The sequence below is a fragment of the Podarcis liolepis genome, assembly GCF_965112155.1.
Source record: "Podarcis liolepis genome assembly, chromosome: 10".
NCBI lineage: Eukaryota > Metazoa > Chordata > Lepidosauria > Squamata > Lacertidae > Podarcis > Podarcis liolepis.
In genome coordinates, this window is record NC_139562.1 from 20787844 (window position 1) to 20805495 (window position 17652).

General features: G+C 42.6%; 1 long non-coding RNA gene across 1 annotated transcript in view; it reads right to left on the reverse strand.

Moving 5' to 3' along the window:
- Nucleotides 1–679: 679 nt before the first annotated feature.
- Nucleotides 680–17652, reverse strand: part of LOC310687253 — a 208047-nt gene continuing 191074 nt past the window's right edge. The window contains exons 2-3 of the long non-coding RNA XR_014516336.1: nt 1042–1431; nt 680–861 (exon numbers count right to left, since the gene is read on the reverse strand). This is a non-coding gene — a long non-coding RNA (uncharacterized lncRNA). The remainder of the gene's footprint in view (nt 862–1041; nt 1432–17652) is intronic.

The following is a 17652-nucleotide window of genomic DNA, read 5'->3' on the forward strand; positions in this document are numbered from 1 at the left end:
GGGCCTCGCCCCAGACCACAGCACTGTTTCAGGTGACACCCCTCGCTGGCGTTGCTTTGCACCCTTCTTGAGTGTATTCTGCCATGACACAAGGGCCACATTCCCTTCCAGGCAAGCTTTTGAGGGCCACATGCCAGTGGGGCCAGAGGCAAAATGAGCAACAAATTCAGGTTTTACCTATATATAGCAGACTTGTTCCTACAAACACTCACTCACCTCTCCCTCTCCTCATCCAGACAAGATAGAGCATTAGCAGAGTTCAAATACACATTTCGGCAAGGCAAAAACACTTTTGGGGGATGGACAAAGTGAGGCCAGTGAAGGGCATACCCTGGGCCAGATGAAGAGGCCTGGAAGTTTGCCCGAGGTTCCCCACCGCTGTTTAAAACCTTGCACTCGTTCTTTGTTCCTCCTTAACTTGCTGGTACTCAGCTAAATCCACACCAGCGTGGGTTATCTGTGAATGGGATGTAAGCCACATCCACACCATACATTTAAAGATACCACTTTAAGGAGCCATGGCTTCCCCCAAAGGATTCTAGTTTGTTAAGGTTGCTGAGAGTTGTCAGGAGGCCCTTATCCCCTCACAGAGCTACAATTCTCAGAGGGGTGGAATGTTGAGGCAGCATTAGCATTTCCTAGTACAGTGGTGCCCCGCAAGATGAACGCCTCGCAAGACAGAAAACCCGCTAGACGAAAGGGTTTTCCGTTTTGGAAGCGCTTCGCAAAACGAATTTCCCTATGGGCTTCCTTCGCAAGATGAAAGCCCATAGGGAAATCTCCAGGACAGCGGGGAAGCGCAGCGCGTCTTCCCCACTGTCCTCGGACCTCCTCCGAAGGCTGGCGGTGGGGCGGAGAGACCTCCTCCCGCCGCCAGGCTTCAGAAGGATGCTCCGAAGGCTGGCGGCGGGAGGAGGGCTCTCCACCCCACCGCCAGGCTTCGGAAGGCTGCTCCGAAGCCTGGCGGTGGGAGGAGGTCTCTCCGCCCCACTGCCAGCCTTCGGAAGGCTGCTCTGAAGCCTGGCGGTGGGGCGGAGAGACCTTCTCCCCGCGCCAGCCTTCGGATGGCTGTCCTGAAGACTTGCGGTGGGAGGAGGGTTTTCCTTCCCACCGCCAACATTCAGAATGCTGTTCTGAATGTTGGCGGTGGGGAGGAAAAACCCTCCTCCCACCGCAAGCCCCGGGAACAGAGGAGAAGCACTGCACCCCTTCCCCTCTGTTCCCGTACCTGTCCTGAAGGCTTGCGGTGGGGAGAAAAGCCCTTCTCCGCACCGCCAGCCTGGCAAGCGGTTTCCATAGGAACGCATTAATTGATTTTCAATGCATTCCTATGGGAAACCATGCTTCGCAAGACGAAAAACTCGCAAGAAGAAAAAACTTGCGGAACGAATTAATTTCATCTTGCGAGGCACCACTGTACTTTAGACATTTCTTCCTCTGGACAAAAGAATATGACCCAGCAGACCCACTTTTAAAAAATCTCATCTGTCTTTGAAGGTAGCTTTCCCCTTTAATCGGAATCTATTTGTTTTTTAATCTCCATTTTTCTTCCTGTCCTTTTTCTGAAATCCCTTTGCAGCACTTAGCTGGCTCCTTCCATCTGTTCTTGGCACTTTTAGGAGTGATTCTGAGTTGCAAACTGCAAGAGCAAAATGTGTAAATGGCAGTTTGACTTCTTTTCTGTTTCTTTTTTTGTAGCCCTGTATCACTTTTATATGAAGCTTTAGAAGTCAGATGCAGGATGACAACCCCGTGGGGAAGAGCTGCTCTTTTTTCTGATAGGATTCAAGATGGACGACTATTTGAGAAACCAGTTAATTGTAAATGGGACCTGCAACTAGTTGCTGCAGCTCAGAGTATTTCAGTGTTTCAGCCATTCAGCCATGCCCTCTCCAATAACACTCCATTCCATTCCATTCCCTTTCCTGCCTGGTTTTCAGGTCCTCCAGCCCAAACAGACACTCACCATTCCATCACCACTGTTCTTTGCAGTTTTTGCATTCCCTTATATCTTTTCTCCTTGGTTTTTATCCACTCCTGCAAACCTGAGTATTCCCTTCTGCACCTCAACAGCTTCATTTTGGCTACATAGCTGTCATAACTCAACCCCTGAGCTCACTATCAATCTTTCTATTCTTAATGTTCAGGCTGGGATGCCATTGCTTAGCAGCACCATACAGAAGAGGGATACATTGGCAGCCTTGGGAGAACTTTTAGGTTTGTAGAGATACAATCCTTCTTGTTCTTAAATTAAATAAAAAACCCTTGTGGGGGGAAATTCCCCAATCTAACAAGGGCTGAGCAAGAGTCTATCCAGCAGCGTCAGCTATTGTAGTTGGAGTCAGTCAGGGCCCTGCCCTCCCAGGCCAGGTGGGAAAAGGTATGCAAGAGAGGGAACACGTCTTTCAGGACTCACAGCCAAGATAATCTGCAAAGGCAGATTGCACTCTTGCCTGCATCAGCTTATCATATTTCTGCTGTGTATTGCTTCCCACTGCAGCTGTAACAATAAAATTTCAAAAATGTCCTTAGCTCAATATACTGACTGCATGCGATTGCTTTATAGGTACAAAAGAAAACAACAGCAGCAGCAGCAGGACAAAAATTATTTAATCCCCCAGAGGGTGCTTTCTTGGGAAACACAGCTATGAAAACGGCTGCAGGATACGCAGCTCTGTGTTGGTTGGAACATATCTGAAAAATGTCTGGACATACTCTTCTTTTTGTTTACAGTTTGTTCCCCTCCTGGATCATTTATTTCTAAGTAATAAGAATACAGTTCTTGAAACTGTTTAAGCACTAGGCCATTACGGCAGTGCTGTAGAATAACTATGCAATGGTAGGTAGCTACAGACCACAGAGCCTAGGATTTGTAGTTGTCTAGGGTGAAAGGGATTGTTGGCATTGTTTCCTTTGAAATTTCATGATGGCCTTGGGAATCAGCGGGTGTTCTGGAGAATGCCAACAGCATTTTTTTTTTTTAAAAAAACCAGGAATTTAAGTAGTCTTTTTCCTTCTGAAAAGCAGATGGATAGCCAGTGTTGCCTGGGTTGGTTGTGCAGCTAGATATTGACTTCCAACCCCACAGGTCTTTGTGGTAATCTCTCTCTGGGGAGTATGCCACAGAGAAATACTGCAACTTTCAAGTTGTAGGGGCACACTGTCCATATTTACATAGACTCATATAAAACATCTATTCTGTGATTTATCTCTGCAACTCTGTCAGAAGCTCCATACACTATCATGTTGATTATAGTTGAGAGAACCTTAGCTAATCATTCTGCCCTCAGATTCCCTGTTTTAATCAAAGAATAGCAATTCCAACATTTTTTGTTCTGGAGTTGTTGTTGTTACCCCTGATTGGGTTGCCCAGCCACTCTGGGGAGCTTCTAACAGATATAAAAACATAATAAAAACATCAAACATTAAAAACTTCCCCTGTACAGGGCTGCCTTCAGATGAATAGTAATTTATCTCCCTGACATCTGATGGGAGGGCGCAAAAAGATTGCAACCACTTGCAAACTCTTCACAATTAAGGAAAAGTGCCCATCAAGGACAGTTTGCCCAGGGTCCTCCTAGACTTGGCACCAACTCTGATCAGCCTCACACATATACATAAAATGGGGCAGTCAGATGAGCAAACCTAACTAGCCTCCTCACATCTAGTTTGGCCATCTAGTTCAGGTCCAATTTCCAGTGGAAGTAGGCAGATGCCTTTTATACAAGATTACCACAGCTTCTCCAATTGTCAAGGGGTGTCAACATCAGACTATCACATTGTCGGCTCAGCCTTTGCTCATTTAAATTCCTCTCTGCTCATTTAATTAAACAAGGCTTCAGCTGTGTTTCATGTGGCTCATCAGATTAATCAATCCCATTTCCTATTATTGGAGGAAAAAATAACTGAATTAGAGTATAAAGTGTCCAGATTTATTTTATCTGAAGTTTATAGATGTAGTTTTGTTTTGTTTATAAGTGTTTTGTCCTAGGTGATGATTTCAGCCACATGGGGGTTCAAGCCCAAGCAGAAGCTCCTAAGCAAGAATTCATATTCCAGCCAGGCAAGCAAAGCCAGTGAAACTTCAGTTTCCAATAAGGCAAAGGGAAAAAGAAAAGAAAAAGATTCAGCACCCTGGATAGCTCCATGTAGCTCCATGTGGAGCACAGTCCTGCTATTCATATACACAGATTCAAATGTTGCTTCACCCATAGACCACCCCAGACTGAGACCTAAATAGGGCTTTACTCCTAAATAGATGGTTTGCTCCATCTCTGCTGGCAGAAGCCATTTCACATTAAAGTGGCTTCGTCTACTTCAACAGCCATTGGCTTGGACAACATAGAAGAGACTGTCATTCTGCTGGGGTTTCAGGCCAGTTCATGGGACATACGGCAGTCTAACCTCTTGGGAGGCAAGGATAGGAGAGACTTCAGGGCGGGGGTGGAATGTCACCTGAGGTCAGCATTGCAGGTGATTCTCTTTCTCACTCTTTACACTTCACTTGAATCCATGGCTGAATCCCCTGAACTTGGGAACCATGAATTTAATTAAAATCCAGTTTGTGTTAAGGCTTGAAAATGTTAATTTTATTTGGCTAAAACAATATGAGTTGATTATTGGTACAGAAATCTCGTAATGTGTATAAAGCTTTGGCTTCACTGTCCATTTGTGGCCCATATGCAGAGGAAAATAATGTGTAATATCATTCTAATCAAGACCCTGTAAATTAAGAGGGTTCAGCAGACTATCTTCTGTTCCTGTTGATCCTTCTTTAGCTAGGGTCAAGAAGCCAATTTCCCCTAGACTGGCCCAGAAGAAAGAAAGTATAATGCAGGCCTACTACAGTATGTGGTGAGACTCTCTGCCTGCACTCTTGTGGAATTTCACACTAATGCTAGATATGCAGTATGCTTTGTTTATATTTGATCCACATTCAAAAACTGAAATGATATAAGCTCCTCTCAATAACATAACTTCCTTTTCTCAACATGTTGAAAACTGACATGTTAAAAGCGATAAAGTATAATATTTCCTATCATTCATATTCCTGTGAGTTCTGCAAGAAACAATTTAGCTGCTGAAAATGCAGTTGGAAATCCCCCCTTCTGAATTTCAAGTTGCATTTTACATTGCTGTTTCACACTTGATAGTTGATTACCTGATTCAAGCAAGTGAGACAAGGGACGCATTCAAGAGAAAATGGAATTCTCTTCTTCTTGGATCTTTTAGCCAATGAAAGCTGGGGGAAGAGTGCATTTGCTATCCCAAATACGCCAGACAAATGCTGCCCACTGGAAACTTGCACATTAGTTTTGCTTCATCCCTTCAACTCCTTTTCCCCTTGCACCCACTGGTTCTTTGTGTATGATTTGCAATTATGGAACCCAATAGGACAGGAACAGCTGCGTGCTGTCAGTCACAGAATCTCCAGCCCAGCCCTCTGCTTGCCAACAAGAAAAAAATGGTCGCTTTAATAATGCGTATTGTGCTTGTTCTCCCTTGGAGTTAAAGTAATGGGCAAAGTAATTGGGCTCCTGCAAATGTGACAGCTACAGGCAGTAATCATAGTTGCGTTCTGGTTCCTATGGCAACCGTCATGTTTACATAGGGGCTAAAAAATGACACACTCATTCTCACCCTCCCCCTTCTCAGGAGAAAAAAGTGCCTTGGGAGAAGGGTGGGGAAGAAAGGTGCCAGCAATTGCTTGGGTTGTGCTACCAGGAAGAAAATATGTTTACTTTGCAAAATGAAATATCAAGCATTTAATAGCAAGCTTTTGGATGATGACAGCTTACTTGTCCTTTTTGAGATGTACATTGCTGTCTTTAAAAAATTCTGCCACCTTTTAAATGTGCATATTGCTTCCTCTCTTTTGCCCTAAACAACTGTAAGGAGGAGGAGGAGGAGGAGGAGGAGGAGGAGGAGGAGGAGGAGAAGAAGAAGAAGAAGAAGAAGAAGAAGAAGAAGAAGAAGAAGAAGAAGAGGAGGAGGAGGAGGAGGAGGAGGAGTCTGGATTTGATATCCTGCTTTATCACTACCCTAAAGAGTCTCAAAGTGGCTAACATTCTCCTTTCCCTTCCTCCCCCACAACAAACACTCTGTGAGGTGAGTGGGGCTGAGAGACTTTAGATAAGTGTGATTAGTCCAAGGTCACCCAGCAGCTACATGTGGAGGAGCAGGGAAGCGAACCCAGTTCACCAGATTACAAGTCCACTGCTCTTAACCACTACACCACACAGGCTCTCAGGAGGGGTTTGCTAACATGCCAAGGACCATATGGATTTAGTCTAGGTACAAAAGAAGCAAATAAATAAATAAAAATAAATAAAAATAAATAAAAACAAATAAAAACAAATAAAAACAAATAAAAACAAATAAAAACAAATAAAAACAAATAAAAACAAATAGTTAGTATTTTGTGGCTACTGAGTATTCTTCGTCCTAACTGAGCTATATTTGGGGTTTCCCCAGCCCATCTGCAAAGTCTCTGGGGTTGGCTTTTTAAAGTTGTGCATTAATGAAAACCAACAGAAAACCAGGAGAGAGGGTGAATGGATTGGACTGTCGTGGACAAGGGCAGAGCCAAACAGGAGTTTTCCACACTGCAACATTTGTTTTGGGTCCTACTTGTAAGGAGCTAGGAAGACAGTTGTGTTGCCTTAGTATAGCAGAGACAGCACAAGGAGCTGTGAATGCATGCTACCAATAGTCACATTAGGACTGAAGGCAGGTGAAGCTGGTGCTCTTTTTTTGGATAAGAAATGAGGAGCCAGTACTTCTATCTTGGAAAAAAAGTGTGTTGGTTGCCAGCACAAAATGGCTGCCATGGCAGCAAAAAGAAAAGAAAAAGAAAGAAAAGAAATTGTGATGGTACTCTGTGCCAGTGAATACTGTTACAAAGACACTAGGTGGAGCCATCCTTTCCCCTCTTAGGTGATTGTGGGGAAGGGGAACTTGGGCTCATAGACGTGAGTGTTCGGGAACTATCTCAAAACTCACCTATCTCCACTCCCAACAGTCCCTCTGCCCCTACAGTAGTCATTGGGGTTTATCCAACTAAGTCCTACTCAGAGTAGACTCATTGAAATGAATGGACCTAAGCTGGTCATGTCAATTATTTTCTGTTGGATACAACCCATGGGTCTGAGATATGAGGCTAAAGCAGGCTTCCTCAGCCTCAGCCCTCCAGATGTTTTGAGTCTACAATTCCAGTCATTTCTGACCACTGGTCCTGCTAGCTAGGGATAATGGGAGTTGTAGGCCAAAACATCTGGAGGGCCAAGGTTGAGGAAGCCTGGGCTAAAGGCTTTCTTTATTATTTTGCCTCAGGGGAAAGAAAGAGGGGGGGCACTGAATAAAAATGAGTTCTCTCTCCCCTTTCTCTGCCTCCCCATTCATTCTAACTCTACCCCGTAAATTTGACAGAGATCCATCTTGGCTAGTTCTTATGCCTAGAGCACATTAACATACACAAACCATCTGTAAGTGGCTGTCCTCCACTGAAATGGTGTAAAGTTACAGGCAAACATTGTTTGCTGTGTTTAATTTGTGTGGGATATTTCATATCTTCATAGTCTTCTATAGGGATATCGATGAAGTTTATCAATTCCGGAAGGCAGAAAGTTCCTATACTGGCCAGTCTTTTTTCTTAATATTGAGAAAAAGGGTTATGAATGGTCTTCTTTACTTTTAACACACTGTTTCTGTCTGTCAACAGGAGCCCAGCGTGCTACGATTAAGAGGGCCAGTCCTGCTATGAGACCAATTGAGCCAGTCACCTCAGATGGCAAATGCTGAAGGGTGGGTAATGGGCAGAACAGGGCATGCTGCGTTGACTGACCTATGTCCCTTAAGTTACCTTGGTGCACTTAGGGGGAGAAGAGGACACTCTTGGGGTGGTTTTTGAACACTGAATGGGTACAAGGGAGGCAGCATCTTGACCTTCATTTCAGGCAGTGAAATGTCTTGGGCCTGTCTTAGCTATTAAGTAGTTGCAGCTCCCATCCACCACCTCTAATCAGTTTCTTTCTATGCTAAAAACAGCTTCACAAGTTAAATCTCCGCCTCTTGTGCTGCTGGTAAGGGATACTAATCAATATAAAAATAGCAACTGTAGGAGAATAGGATAGAATGGCACAGGGGTCCAAATTTGTATCCAATTCATGACTGCAACTGGAAACACCATGCAACAGCCTGAAAACTTCTGAATTTAAGGTAAGTATGTTTTTAAAGCAGTCAAGTGGTAGCCTAAGCTGTCGACAGATGTTCTGTGGAAAGGTTCCCAGCAGGAGTCTCTGGAAACCCCAAAGAGTCTTAATTGCGATAATCTCAGAATCATCAACAAATGCACAGGAACAAACAATTAGTTGTCATATCCACCCATTTTCTCCCCTAACTTTTCTTTCTCCCAAATACAGACTGCACTTGTACTTGGCCTTAATGCTCACTTGCCTATGTTTTCCTTTACTTATGTGTGCCGTCCTATTCAAAGCTTAAACTGGAGAGGGGGAGTAGGGACATGTGTAAAACTCCACCCCACCCCACAACTTCCTTCATTGAGGAGGAAGGTCTGAAGGGGGCTTCCAAATGTGGGCAGTAGCCAATTTTGTTCTACTCAAGTAAACCCATTGAAATCCATGGATATGAATAACAAATCAATTCATTTCAGTGGGTCTGCTTTGAGGGCTCATCCAAACTTTCCTTTGTTTGTTTGGCCTGTGACTTCTAGGCTTGGGTCCGAGGGCTTTTTCTTTTGTCCTGCCACTTTCCCTTCAAAAACCAACCATTTACCACTGAAGTGGAACAAACATCAATCAGCAGCAAACCTTACTGATGTCTGTCTGCTTCGATTCAGCAGCAAACAGTGGTTTTTTTCCCCCCAAAGAAAATGGTGAGATAAAAGAAAAACCTCTTGGACTCGTGCCTGGAAGTCATGGGCCAAACGGAAGTGATGCTGAGCCCTTAGTAGAACTTAAGAGTTTCTCCAAACTTACCTTTTGCCCTGCTCTTTCCAGGCAGAGGTTCAGACTCCAACGCTCCATATCCAAGCTTGCTTTTTCTTTTTTTGCACTCTGAGCTTTCCTTGTGAAAAACCGCTCTTTTAAGCTGGACGGGAGCAAATGTCAATTTGGGTTTTCTCTGGATTGATGTTTCTTCCAACTGACCTTTAAAGAGTGGGTTTTTGTGGGGTTTTCTGTTAATTGAGAGGGTAGTTAGCTTTTGCTGTTTCCTTAAAGTGGGTAAGATTTATTGCTTGAAATATTGGTATATGCACCTCTTTAGGTTCCTTGAAATAGTATATTTTCATTTAAGTTTGAAACCAGCTATAAAAAGGGCAACAATGTCTTAATTATTTTTTTATTATGTAACATCACTTTGAGACACCTTTAAATCTATTGATTGCAATGAATATAACTTAGCTTGATACGACCGCAACAAATAAAGAATATGCTTTATTCAAAGCAAAATCCAAAATGTAGAAACTTCCAGACTTTGTCAAACACACTCTTCATGAACGAAGTCCGTTCTCACAAACTTAATAGCTTTGAGCATACATCTACCGATCAGGCAAGGAACTGGCTTTTTTTCTTACCAGCAGAGGGCACTCATGAATACAAATATGCCTTGTTTAAATGAGTACGTGCTTGGAAATACCAAATCTAGGGTTTATTCCGGGTAAAGAGACTCAATAATTCCGTATCTCGTCTCTATGAGCTGTACTTTTATTTATGGTAATACACAGCTCATGGAGAGACAACATTCATGGCATCACAGTAGGTGAACGAAGCACACGGTTACCGAGGGCATTAGTTGTTTGCATTCCTAAATCTTTTCTTTAAAAACTTTTCACTCTTGTCGCATCCCTTGTCGCCCTGGGGATGTAAGCCAACACATTTTTTTGCTCCCCAACCAAGGATTGGAAGAAGCATCTCCCTCCTTGCTAAATGAGCCTTGGATAAGTGAAGTCTACCCTTTGCGTCTGGGCCCTGCTGTCTAGAGTTCATCATGCAGTGCAAGGCTCAGGTTAGGTGTGATGACTCAAGAGTATCCCTTACCTCCATAATGCCTCAAGGTAGCAGTGAATGGAGGTCTTGCCTTTCCTTACCTGCCTGCACATCCCAAACCACCAAATTATTCCAAGGCAACAAGTGGGAGTCCCAGGTGCCAACCAGGGCCTCCCCTAAAATTGCTACTCGGCCTCAGAAAAGGTGGCTAGCTGAAGCCCATATCTTAAAGAGAGGGAGGGAGGGAGGGTGCTACAAAGGTACACAAAGGTAAAAAAGAGGACAGGAGTAAATGCCAGGAGAAGCCATGGCTATTTAAAGAGATATCATAGTGTTTTACCCTAAATGTATGGTGTGAATGCGGCTTGTGTGCGCACATACATACACAACCAATATCCACCATAAAACCACTCAGGTATGGTCTAGATGTTTTTTGCTGCTCTGATATCCCCACCAAAATGCCCTTTCAATGAGAACCATACATTGAAACAGGCAGGGCCAATGGAGACCAAAGCAACTTTTTAGCTACACCTGAGCTGTAATACAACGGAAGTAAGTTTCCACATACAATGCTAACTCTCTTTCTCATTGGATGGGTTCTCTTCCAAATGTGCTGTGGGGTGGTGGGTGGTTAGGGGCTTTTTTGATGTACAAAATAGCCCCTCCCATTCCATCTCCATTAATTTGTGTGTGTTTTTAAAGAGCCCACTTCCGTTAATGACCTGGGGATGAGATTCAAAGCAATGTTCCACAGAGAGGACAGCTCATGTAGCACTTAACCTGCAGGAAATGAGCTGCACCATTTTTTTATTTTTTTTACATTTACTGGGCAAAGTGCTAGCACTAAGTGAACAGGCGCAGCTCAGCTCAGAAAGCACTTAGTCGCACACAAGTTCTTCTGTCTTCCACAATCCTTTTCATTATTATTGTTATTTTTTAAATGGGCATGCTCAGCTACAGGAAGGTTTTTTTTGGTAAGAGCTTGCTTTCTCTCTGCATTATGGTTTAACTCTGCGCAGCAGCACAGCTCCTAATGAGCTTGATGTACCTGTGGTCAAGTTCCCTTTTCTGGTGCAGAAAGAGAAAAGCTGGGACTGTTTTTTTAAAGACAAATGCAGGGTTGCTGCCATAAAGGCCAAGGCTGTTTATGTACTGTATATGCATGCATTTTTATTTGGTCATTGCTAATGCCTAGCAGTCGTTCAAGTGAAAATTCATTAAAACATAAAACATGCAGTTTTTGTTAAAAGCGTTAAAACACTACCAGCAGCTTTTAGAACATTTTGGAATGTTACAGTGGTGGGGAAACCATCAGAAGTTTGAAGAAGGTGGCATACCTTTTCTGAATCCTCCTTGAGTGATGGAAGAGGCTGATGAAGATCATTTTGAGCTCAGCACAGTGTTTTGTGTCTTACTTTTTGTCTTAACTGTGTGTTAGCCTCCCTCCTCTCATGGTTTCACTTTTCCTGGTTTCACTTTTCCATGGTTTCACTTTTCCAGGGTACAGGGGCTGAGCACGTCCACGCAAAGGGTGCCCCCCCTGTTTAATGTGGGGAGCGGTCATTCCTGGACCTGCAAGTAGCAGACATCCAAATGAGGTTCTCAGCAGATACCATGTTGCGTTAGAGGAAGAAGTGCACACTGGTATCAGTTCCCCATCTCAGGAACTACAAACATTCCTTTGCTTTTCTGTCTTCCAGGGAAAGCCAAGCAAAGAGAATACAATAATAATAATAATAAAAATTCGGGGGGGGGGGAAATTAGTGTAGTGAATTCATTTATGTCTGATAATTTTCTCTTTGATTGGAACATATTTGTTAGCTGATCATTTGGTTGACTAGCATTTATTTCATTTCAATTCTTTTGTGATACTTAGTGCATACATAAAAATTAGACCCCTCCTACCCTTAAATTTAGGACTGCAGACAGAATTCAAGGCAGGCACTTCCCACCATGTTTGCTCTGCTCGAACTCAGGACACAAGGGAGAAATGTGCTAAGAGGAAGGCACGCTTGGCAAATCCACACTGTGATCAACTCCCACCCGGAAACCAATGTCCCCACTGTGGAGGGACGTGTGGATCCTGAATTGGCCTCCACAGTCACTTATGGACTCATTGTTAAAACTGTGTTTATTATGGAAGACAATCTTACTTGGCTACGAGTGCCCGCCAAAAGAAGAAGAAGAAGACCATCTGCTGCTGTTTCCGGGCTCCTCTACATAACCTATTTATTGATCAGTCATCCTGGCTTGCCCGCACAAAGCTTCAATGAAGGTTTGACTATGGCTATGTGCACTACTGGCTTGAAATGCAGCAAAATCTTTCCCCCTGCTGTGTTTCAAATAGTTTTCTTTATGTTGCTAGTCACACCAGAGAGAGAGAGAGAGAGAGGAGCGATGTCTCCATCTAATGCCCATTACCTGATTTGTTTCCTTGCACCAAACGCCAATCCACTGAAGCCGTCATCAGCACATGAGCTATGATCTGTGCATGTGCAATGCCTGTCTGATATGTATATACCTCACCGTAACTGCAGCTTCCGTTTTCTAATCAGATGAAAGCTGCTTTGAAGGAAAGCACATCAAATGGTTTCATTTCTCAAGAAGCCATGTGTACTCTGCTTCAAACACCAGCAGTGGGAATCTGCTGGAGCTGGAGCTCATTGGAGGTTGGATGACCACCTGACAGGAAATATTTAGCTGTGATTCCTGCATTGCATGGGGTTGGAGTAGATGGCCTTTGGGGTCGCTTCCAACTCTATGATTCTATGGAGTAAGTAGTAATGCGTTCACAGCCTATGCACAGTCTTTATTGAGCATTCATTCCGATATGTTTTCAGGAAGTTTATATGACTATGAGCATTTCATCCTGAATTCATCTTGGTCTGCTTGCAAGGTGGGTATCTCCTTGTTGACTATTCATCCCACACTTTTCAATGCATTTACCTGGCACTTTTCTGTCTGCAAAAAGTCCTTTAAGAAAATCTCTTATCTTTCCAGAGTATAATACGGGGGGGGGGGGGAATCAAACACACAAATACAATATATAACAATGCAGCTATCTGGTATAAGAATTAAAAAGAGACTAGGAAGTAAGAATGATCATAATCATCAGAATATCTGCACAATAAAATCAAGCCCCTATATACCCTTACCATCTCTTAATCATGTCATTCCATGAGGAATGTTGGAGGATATGAAATTTCCAGGATCTGCTTGAATCCTTTATGCAGAATACTGACATTGTAGAGATCACACTGCTTTGTGGACCTTCCGTGTTTTGACTGTGTTTGAGTTGAAAAGACCTGTGAACTAATGGCCTAGAATCCCCAGGGACTGGTGTCTAATGACTTCATTTGCACTCTGCAACCCAACAGTTATCTACACTCATTGTTCTCCTGTGGTTTTAGGTGCTTTTGTAATGCTCAGATGCTTGTCATTATTTCCTGCTATGTCAGTTCAGTATGTCAAGTGCTATGTTGTCAAGCACTGACATGGGAAGGATTTTCTTTGAAGCGGAAGATCTGGATGAAAAATTCTCTTTTTGTGTGAAGATCATGTTGAATGTACTTAGTTAAAAAAGAAAACCAAGGTAAGTTTCAAAAGAATTTAATTTTTCAGCCTTCTTCCTGTCAATAAACCTAGCTGGCACTAACCCTGACTGCCTTCTTCTTCCTGTTTAAAAAGGAGTTTGCTGTTGCTAAGGCATAAAGCTTTTGTAGCCATTATAGACATATAAAAAAAATTGACAATTTACAAATGGTAAGAGCTGTCAACAGGAAATATTTCATCAAGGTCCACTAAGTTATAACAAGGGAACAAATAATAATTCAGAAGGATAGAACAACCTTTAAGTCAAACTTGAAGGACACAGAAAAATGAAGGAATTGGATGCAGCTAAAGTAGAATTAAGACAAGAGTGGTTGGCATTAAACTTTCATCGGCGTTAACAGCAATGTTAGCTGTTACACTTTCATGTTGTTCCTAAGGAAAATCCTGAACACCTAGAATTTTCTTTTGGCTTTCCACCACATGCTGAAGAGGCAAGGCAGTTTTTTTTTTTCATTTTTAGTGTTAACAATTAAACTGGAAGGGAGTTTTTTGAAAAAGCCACTCCCGACATCAGGAGGGGGGTGGGTTGCGGGCTCACGCCCACCATAATCCTTTTCGCCTTTTCGGCTTTTCGCCTCCTTCCAGTCCACCCCCCACAATATTCCTCTGGAAGAAATATGCCATCTCATTCAACAATTGTGGGAATCCCGACAGGACTCGCATCCGCCCACCGAGTTTTTGCTAGATTTATTAGATATAGTTTTTGAAAAAAATAACTTTAGTTTTTTAGATCACTTTTATTTTCAATCTGGGATAAAGAAGGACATTGTCAAACTATTACATCAGCAAGAAGCCAGGTTGATTTTCCATTTTAAATCCTTACACCCTAAAGGTTTAAATACTGAACTAGATCTAAATTGTTTTGTGTAATTCTATGTTTGGGCTTGCAGTTGTAAATGTTGCTGTTATCTTATTCCTGGTGTTGTATATATTAGGTCAGGCATCCCCAAACTTGGCCCTCCAGCTGTTTTGGGACTAAAATTCCCATCATCCCTGACCACATCCCTGTTAGCTAGGGATGATGGGGGGTGGGGCTGGAGGGCAGAGTTTGGGGATGCCTGTATTAGGTGCTGTGCCTTTAAATCTGGATGTCATCTAATTCACCTGCTGGAGGTCTTTATAATGCAACTTTGTACTAACTAACAGTGTCAGCTCATTACACTACTTAGTGAAAGCTAAACCATTTGTAACCTATGTACCCTCTTGGACCTCTTATTTGGTAAAGTATCATTATTATGTTTTATAACCGAATGTAGAATGTTTTGGTATATCATCTCATTGATTGTATCTGAATTAATTTTATTTGGCATCATTCTTATTAGCTGAGAAAGAAAGTTTGAAACAGTCGGTTATCCAGGAAGGACTGTCCTGCTACTGCCTCTGGAGCACCAACTTCTTTCAGCATGTTCACTGCTAAATATATGAGTAAGTCATGAATATAACCAGGCACATCTGTGCTGTGGTTGGGACTTTATAGTTATTTTGGAAGATGTGTGGCCTCAAGCTTGAATCATTCTCTGTTTGATACACCATTGAAAAAATCCCCTACTTTGGGAAATTCTCTGAAGTCACATTAGTTGGTGGTACCTTGTATATCTCCTGCCAACCTAGCAGTTCGAAAGCACATCAAAGTGCAAGTAGATAAATAGGTACCGCTCCGGTGGGAAGGTAAACAGCGTTTCCGTGTGCAGCTCTGGTTCGCCAGAAGCGGCTTAGTCATGCTGGCCACATGACCCGGAAGCTGTACACTGGCTCCCTCGGCCAATAAAGCAAGATGAGCGCCGCAACCCCAGAGTCGGCCACGACTGGACCTAATGGTCAGGGGTCGCTTTACCTTTACCTTGTATATATTGTATGCCACTTGACTCTGAATGAAGATACAATTTAGTAGCTATATAAAGTGCTGTAATCAAATTATTAGCCTGTCATGTTGCTTTTAGGTTGCCGGACACTTCTTTCTCAAAGGCATTTATTACACTCCGGCAAGTTTTGCTAAGAAAAATCCTAACCCACTCAATCTCTAGTTTGTAGTATTCTTCAACTGTTGGGTTGTCAAAACTCTTAGAAAGGGAGAAAACCCCACAAGAGTCTCTGGTACGCTTGGAGTCTTCCAACCAGGGATCATGTTCTGGCTCCCAGCTCTCCAACTCCAAGAAGCAGAAGAAATACTTTGCCAAGTCAGGTTCTTTTGGGCCTGGATGATGAATAAAGCCAGCCCTGGCCATATTCCCAGGAGTACACTTGCAGTTCTTTTAAAAGGCCAGCATGCAAAGGTTCTCAAGCAATTCTCTTACTCATGCATCTCTCTAAATTCAAGCAGGCACTTGGAGTTTGAGTTCGTCTCACACAGGAAAGCCTCCATTTTAGAAACCGATTCTGTGACTTCTTAGCCAAGCTCACACATTTGTAAGAAATTCAAGAGCAAATATGAGCAATGGGAGAAGAAGGGGGACAACCAAATAATACACAACATTTTCAGGTTCCACGGCATAGTTTTAAATCGGCAAAGGGCTTATCCACAAGGCAGTTTGATGTAGATAAGCAGCTATGAATGTCATTTTTTTTTCTGTTTAATTGTAAATATATAGCAGAATACATCAGAATTGTAAAAAAAAAACCCCAGTAATAACAGTACAGCATTTCTCCCCTTCCCTTTTCTTCCCATAGCAACAGGAACGACAATGTGATTGTGATGTTTCCGTAGCAATATTATCCAGAGTGTTTACAGCTCCATCTGGGAGTCTTTGGGAGACGTAGCAAGATGGTATTATAGATGACTTGCAACTTATGTGCATTTAACTTGTGTTCATCCAGCTTCCTGTACTTAGCAGTTTTAATCTTTTTTTAGGGGGGGGCAGGCATCCGGGGAGAAAGACTTTGGCAACCCCACCTGCCCTTGAACCCAATGCCGCTGAGTGAAACAGCCCTTATGACTCCTGCTGTACCTGCAGAGATGGGGCCAACGCAGATTTATATTATCTAAGTAAATGATGAGAAAGTCAAAGAATACAATGGAAGACGCAAGAAGATGAAAGATTAAATGCGACAGATATTTTACCCATTTGTCAATTCCAAGTTCTTAGTCTTGGTAGTTGAAAAGGTGTTCTTTAAATGACATTTTACACCTCAGGCTTAATTGCTTATCACAGCTGATTCCTTTAAGTACACTCAAATCATTTTCTGCATTAAAACGGTTGGCACCTTTCTCACTTTGACATGGAATAAAGTAACCAAGTTTAATTATTGTTTTGAAAAATTACAAGCTGTAAAGAGAGAAAAATTGCCTGACCAAATTTATTAGTGAGAAGTTTTAATTTAATTTTTTTAACTCTTTATTTGTTCAATAAACCACCCCAGGCTTGCTTTAGGATGCATATCGCTTTCAAATGAACAGAAGTGGCAAACAACTTCATGGATCATTCCTTGCCTGGAAAGGGGAAGCATTATCCCAGTTGCCACGATACGCCTTCCCCCAGAGGAAGCGGGGTTGTGGCCAGGTGATCATGATGGAACCAGCAATAACTGTGCAATGGTGTCCGTAGTGTTTTGACACATTTTAGCTTTTGTATGTTTTAAAGTAGGATTGTTATTTTTTCTTGATTTTACTGCTATGGGTTTTTTTTGGGTAAACCACTTTGCAGGTTTTTTAAAATAAATTTTATTAAATAAACAATAAATATAAATAAAATAACACAAGCCAAAACACAATCCATCCTGTAGATTTAAATATCTGTCCATAGTCACTTTCTTGTTATCAGAGGCCCAGAATCCACATTCCTTTGTAAGAAAATATGAAATAAAGTCAAACCATTTTTGCAGGCAATATATATATATATTTCAATGTGTGTGTGGGGGGGGGGTGACAAGAAATTTTCTGCACCGGGTACCACCTGACCTTGCTACGCCACTGGCCAGCACACTTGCAAAGGTAAGCAGGGGCCAGTGTGGTTTCATATTGGATGGGGGACCATGTGCTGGGATTCCTGCATTGAGGAGGGTTGGTCTTGATGACCCTCAGGGTCCCTTCCAATTC